The sequence below is a fragment of the Ursus arctos genome, unplaced genomic scaffold, assembly GCF_023065955.2.
Source record: "Ursus arctos isolate Adak ecotype North America unplaced genomic scaffold, UrsArc2.0 scaffold_17, whole genome shotgun sequence".
Lineage (NCBI taxonomy): Eukaryota > Metazoa > Chordata > Mammalia > Carnivora > Ursidae > Ursus > Ursus arctos.
Window position 1 is genome coordinate 24,341,107 of NW_026622841.1, and position 6,372 is coordinate 24,347,478.

Genomic DNA, 6,372 nt, shown 5'->3' on the forward strand with positions numbered 1-6,372 from the left:
GTCTCCTGGGACGCCCTCCTTCCAGGGACTGCCTTTGCCCTTGATCCCTGGAACCTACTTCATCCTTCCTCACTCCCCACCCTCCACCCTCCAAGTGCCCCAGGCCGGCAGGATGTGGAGGGGAACTGAGTGCCCACCCTCCCATCTTACAGATGGGGACACGGAGGCCCTGAGGGGAGAGGTCACCAGGGTGGTGGCCGCTCCCAGGCATCGGACTGAGCACTTCTCAGCGTCTCACCACAGCACGAGAGGCGCTCTCTCCATGTCACAGAGACTGGGAGAGGTCAGCCCCCCTCACACCACGAGGAGGAGGAGAAGGGGCAGCATTCTAAGGGGGTCCCCTCTGCCTCCAAGCCCTGGCCGGTGACTCCAAACCCCAAAGCTCACTGTCTCACACACAGCCGTCAAATCAGAGACGTCCACTGAGAAACGCAGACAGTGTCTTTCAGTAACGTCTGCCCTGCTGGGAGAGGTGTAGTGAGGCTGGGGAGACATGTTATCTGAGTTTGTTTCCTTCACTGTTAAGAGGGGATAATAATAGTAACAGTCGTGTTCAGGGCTTGTAAGATTTCAGTAAATAACACAAGTGAAGCCTTCTTTTTGAAGCTCTCATTACTCCTTCCCGAATCCTTTCGTTGCCCAAAGTGACATGGGTGTCAATTTTAAGTAATGTCTCTGAAAGCATCTCAAATATTAAGAACGACGCAGAGGCTGATCAGCCATCTGACCTTGACGAAGCTTCCAGACTTCTAAGAGAAGCGTCCTCAGTCAATTTATTGAGGTATAACCTACATACAATAAAATGCACCCATCTTAGAGTATGGTGAGCTTTGACAACTGTATACACCCACACAGCCACTTCAATGGCTATGGGACATTTCCACCATCCCAAAGAGTTCCCTGTCCCACCCCAGTCACCTCCCCTGGCCCTACTCCCGGACAACCAATGATGGGCTTTCTGTGGACTATGGAGTAGATGTTCCTTTCTAGGGTTTTCACAAGGGAGTCTTACAGGATGTACTCTTTTGTGCTTGGCTTACCTTCATCCACTGTTGCTTATATCAGCAATTCGATCCTATTATTCCTACACAAGGATCTAACAAGTGAGTGGGTTGCTTCCAGTGTGGCTCCTGGGACCGGCTGGGCCTAGAACTGGCGGGTCTCTGGCTCAGCTCCATCTTCGGTGCTAACCACACAGGGCCTGGCCCATAGTAGGCGCTCAGGTTTGTAGTGAGTAAATTGATTATCCACGCAGTATTTGTGAAAGGCACAAACCGCCAGATCAGGCGGTGACTCATCTCACTGCTTTTCAAGCAGCTCCACCAGAGTGGAGAGGAAGGGGGTAAAACTCAAATAGGATGAAGTGGAAAGGACGGTTTAAGAGTTTAAGCCGACTGGGGAATAGTCCCTGTGTTCATTATCCGCCGAGCCCGGCCTTCCCCGCGCCCGCCCCCACCAGGCGTAATTAAAAGCTCGACGCCTCAGTCCCTTCCCTGGGGAGGCGGCGGTGCTCCCCAAGTGAATGGGTTCTGAGGAATGAATAACGACACAGTGGCCTCATTGTTCGGCGGCCGGGGAAACTGAGGCTAGAGGGCGGGAGGGAGGCCGCCGGGTGACTGGAGGCTGGGTCACCGCGTGAGTCAGCGGCGCAGACGGGCGAGATCGCTGTCATTAGGGTTTACAGGTCGGCCGCCGCCACCGCGGCTGTGCGGCCCGCGCCCCGCCCGGCCCAGGTCCCCGCGCCCGGCTCGGCCACCACGCCTCGGCGCCCGACAGGGGCGCCCGCACTGGCGGCCACTGAGCCCGCGGAGGGCCGGAGCAGCGGGGCGGGGGCGGGGGCCGGGGCGGGGGCGACCGGGGCCCCGCCCACGCCACAGCTCCGCCTCCTGGGCTCCCGGGCCCGCCCGCTGGCGGCGCGCAGCACCGGGCCGGGCCAGCAGCTGGAACCTGAGCCCTGGGGTGGCCCCCGCCCCCGCTGAGCTTCTACCTGCGCCACCCGCGCGGCGCCCCGGGAGGCGGCGCGGGCACTGGGAGCGCGGCGCCGGGCAGACGGCGCACGGCCGGGTCCGGTCTCTGCGCGGCGCCGCCGCGCGCGCGCGCTCCCGCCGCCCCCCTCCCCCACCTCGGGCGCCCCCCGAGCCGGGGCCCGGGCGCGCTCACAGCCCGGCACGGCGTTCGACGCGGTCCGAGCTACCCCGGCCTCCGACCCCCTGCGGCCCGGAAGCGGGTGGGAGCCGGGCTGTTCCCGGCGGTTATTTCGCAGGAGCAGGGAGCACCCCCGTCCCCCGCCTCCCCCAGCCCCACCCCCTCGCCTCCCCTGCACCCCGCGTGGAATAATGCTCCCCTCCTTCTCCCCGCTCCTCCCGGGCTCCTAGCCCGCCCCCTCGCCAGCCCGGGCGGCGGCGGGACCGCAGGGCCCCGTCCCTCGGCCCCTCCCCCGACGCCTGGCCCTTCACCGCCCAGTGGGACGGGGCGGGGGGAGAGCTGGGGGGAGAGGGGGAAGGATGCAGTTACGGAGGGGACTCGGGCAGACGCCGCGGCCACGCCTGGCACCCTGTGCCATGCGGGTGGAGGCAGCGATGGTGGCGGGGCCGGGGTCACCCGGAGGGGACGCGTCGGAGAGGACCGGGCGGAACCAGCGCCCTGCCTAACCTGAGGGGGTAGTCTGGGGGTGTGCGCTGCTGGACTTGATGTGGACCTGAATACGTCCTTAAATTGTTAAAAATAGTCTCGCTGTATAGAGAAAAACACTGGAACCTTTAAGTCCTCATCCCCTCGCCTGAGTCCAGAGTGAAACTCCAAACATACTTATTAAGAAACTGTTGCTTTATTTTGACTCGTTTACATAAATTTTCCACTTTGGGGGGATGGTGGTGGGCTTGTGGAATCCCTAAAATAACTTTTAATGGAGCGAAGCCTTCCATTATGGGAAGCGCCTAGACGCGAGAGGCGTCTGGAGGCCTAGGTTCCCGTCACTGCCCTGCCACCAACTGGCTGAGCGACTGAGGCACATCGCTGCCCCTCCCGGCCAGTGTTAGGAGAGTGGACTCCCAGAGAGCTGTCTGAACCATTAAGAGACTGGGTTTTCCTTCCTTAGAATGTTCTGATACCATGGAGAGGCAGCGTGGAGTGAGAGTGAAAACGAAAGAGGTGAAAGCAGTTTGCTGTTCTCAGGGGAGTACTCTGTGCCTAACTCCTGTGATGTTTATGGCTCAGTCAAGGTCAAGGTCACCTTCAGATCTGTGCAATTCCATTAATTATATATTACCCTATCACCATGGGGAAACATCCCATCACTTCAGAACCTTCAGACCTTTGTACCGTCCTCCTGTGAAAGGACCTGTCGGGAGGGGCACGAAGGGCCTGACGGGGAGGGACTTTTGATAGAGGGAGAGAAGAATGAAGGTGGACGGGTGATGTCAACTTGATGTGTCACATTTCAGGGAGCCGTAACAGCTTTATGGCCCTGACCCAGGGAGGCCCTGCCCACCGTACCACCGAGGCTCGGAGAGGCTGAGTAATGTGGATACCCAGGTGAGACAGCCATGAGGTTTTACTGCCTGGTCAGTGCTCTGGCGACCTGCCAGGCCCCTTGCCTCCTCCCCTCTGCTCTGCGGGTGTGGGGTTGGGGGGTGCCAGTGGGACAGAGCCCATTATGATTGCGTGTGAAGCAAAGCAATGTCGGGGTCCCCTCCCACAACCCCCCCAGCAAACAAACACGTGCAGTGGCATTTCTGTGATGGGCCACAGATGTGGCAGGGGGAGAGAAGCAAAGGGTTTAATTTAAAATGGTGGAATGGTGGGAAGAATGAAGAGAAGGTGATTAGGGCTCCCCTTTGAAAGAAGGCAGGGGAACAATTACTTTAAAAGGTTTTAATTGGTCTTGTTCTGAGGAGCTCACTCCTCCTATGCTAAAACCCCAGGCCAGCTCAGACCTGCAGTGCTGGATTGCCCAAGTGCCTCCCTGTTTTTCCCCTTTGAACACTAGCTCTCGGAGCAAATGCCTCTGTCGCCCTCCCTCTGGTGCCTTCTCCTGTGTGTGTGTGTGTGTGTGTGTGTGTGTGTGTGTGTGTCTAGCTGGATACTTATCTATCTTTATATAGCAGTTTTCCAGGCTGGCAGGTCGGAGGCCTTGCCAGAGGAGGACCTCTCTAATTGACTCTCCCAGCTCTGCAGCCTGACTCACTTGGGGCGGGTCTACACCACAGTCTAAGTACAGTGAACGAGGAAGGTGGCTTCAAGCAAACTGAAAACCATTTGGAAGAAGAGACAGTAGGCACACAGCTGAGCACATAGCTACTTAAATCATAGCAACAAACCAAAATGGGGGGAAACCCCCACAAAACACCAATCTAGATTTAAACTTGTTTACGGGGCGCCTGGGTGGCTCAGGCGGTTGAGCATCTGCCTTTGGCTCAGGTCATGATCCTGGGGTCCTGGGATCAAATCCCACATCAGGCTCCCTGCTCAGCGGGGAGCCTGCTTCTCCCTCTCCCTCTGCCCGCTGCTCCCCCTGCTTGTGCTCTCTCTCTCTCTGATAAATAAATAAATAAAATCTTAAAAAAAAAAAAAAGCCAATCTACTCTTTGAGCAAATGGCTGATTCTAGGCCTAGGGCAGGAAATACTCAAGATGAGCCTGGAGTAGCTCGTAGTGCCAGAAAGTAAGGAAGGAAGTGCTCCAAGATCAAGAGGGTGGAGATCTGTTAAAGGAACCAACCTGAAATAGCTCCTGATAGCCAAGGCTGGCACAGTGTGAGCGTAAATAAATAAATAATGTCACATTGGATTTTAATCCAAAGTATAAAATAAACATCCACGAAGGAATTCAAACTGCTACAAAGAAATGATGGGCGCATAAATAAATAAATAAATAAATAAATAAATAAATAAATGGGGGAGAAGGGTCAGATCTCTCATATAGAAAATTCCAAACAATTTACGTAGATATTGTCCCCTCAAGGAAGTGGAGCTTAATCCCCACTCCCCTTGAGTGAGGGCTGCACTCAGTGACTTGCTCCGAAGGGTGAGGTACAGAAACAGTGGTAGGAGAGAGTAACCTTGCAGTGGGGATACCTGGCGAACACTACCCCAGCCAGGCGACCAAGGTCAACATCACTAGCGGTAAGGCCTATTACTAACATGCATCCCTGATCTGATGTGTTGAGAACAGCACTTCCCCTCTCCCCCCCAAACCCTAGTCTAACCATGAGAAAAACATCAGACAAACCCAAGTGAGGGACGTCCTGTAAAATTCGTGAGCGGGACTTCTCAAAACTGTCAAAGTCATCAAAAACAAGGAAAATCTGAGAAGCTATCAAAGCCAGAGGGGCCTAAGGAGACACGAGGAGGAAATATGAGCGGGTATCCTAGGTGGCTCCTGGAAGAGGGAAGGATGTTAGGGAAACGTGGTGGAGTCAGATTGAAGTATAGAGTTAATAGTTCACCGGTGCGGTTTCTGAGTCGAGTTACCGTCCTAACGTTGAGATGTTAACAATAGAGGAAAGTGCGTACGGGGTATAAGGGAACTGTCACTCTCTTTGCAACTTTTCTTTAAATCTGAAACTGTTCTGGGGTACCTGGGTGGTTCAGTCGGTTAAGCGTGTGACTCTTGGTTTCAGCTCAGATCCTGATATGAGGGTCATGAGATCGAGCCCCACGGTCAGCTCTATACCCAGCGTGGAGTCTGCTCGAGATTCTCTCTCCCTGTCCCTCTGCCCCTTCTGCTCGTGCTTGCGCTCTCTCACTCTCTCTCTCAAATAAATAAATCTTAAAAAAAAATAAGAATAAATAAATAAAACTATTGTAAAAGAAAAAGGAAAAAAAAACTGGTCTGGCTAGGGTTTTAATATGCCAGGACTTAGGTGTCTGAAGGAGAAGGGGATGGGCTAACAATGGAGCCCAGAGATCCTGAGAGAGACTGATGGGACTCTGCTGGTGAGTTGATCAGGCAGAGTAAAATAATTTGGTTTTTTCTTTCTTTTTTCTTTTTTTAAGATTGATTGATTGATTGATTGATCGATTTAACAGAGACAGCCAGTGAGAGAGGGAACACAAGCAGGGGGAGTGGGAGAGGGAGAAGCAGGCTTCCTGCTGAGCAGGGAGCCCGATGTGGGGCTCGATCCCAGGACCCTGGGATCATGACCTGAGCCGACGGCAGACGCTTAACAACTGAGCCATTATTTGGTTTTTGAATAATTTCATGTCTATATAGGGAGGTTTTAAAGCAGTTTGCTGGGGCACCTGGGTGGCACAGCGGTTAAGCGTCTGCCTTCGGCTCAGGGCGTGATCTCGGCGTTATGGGATCGAGTCCCACATCAGGCTCCTCCGCTATGAGCCTGCTTCTTCCTCTCCCACTCCCCCTGCTTGTGTTC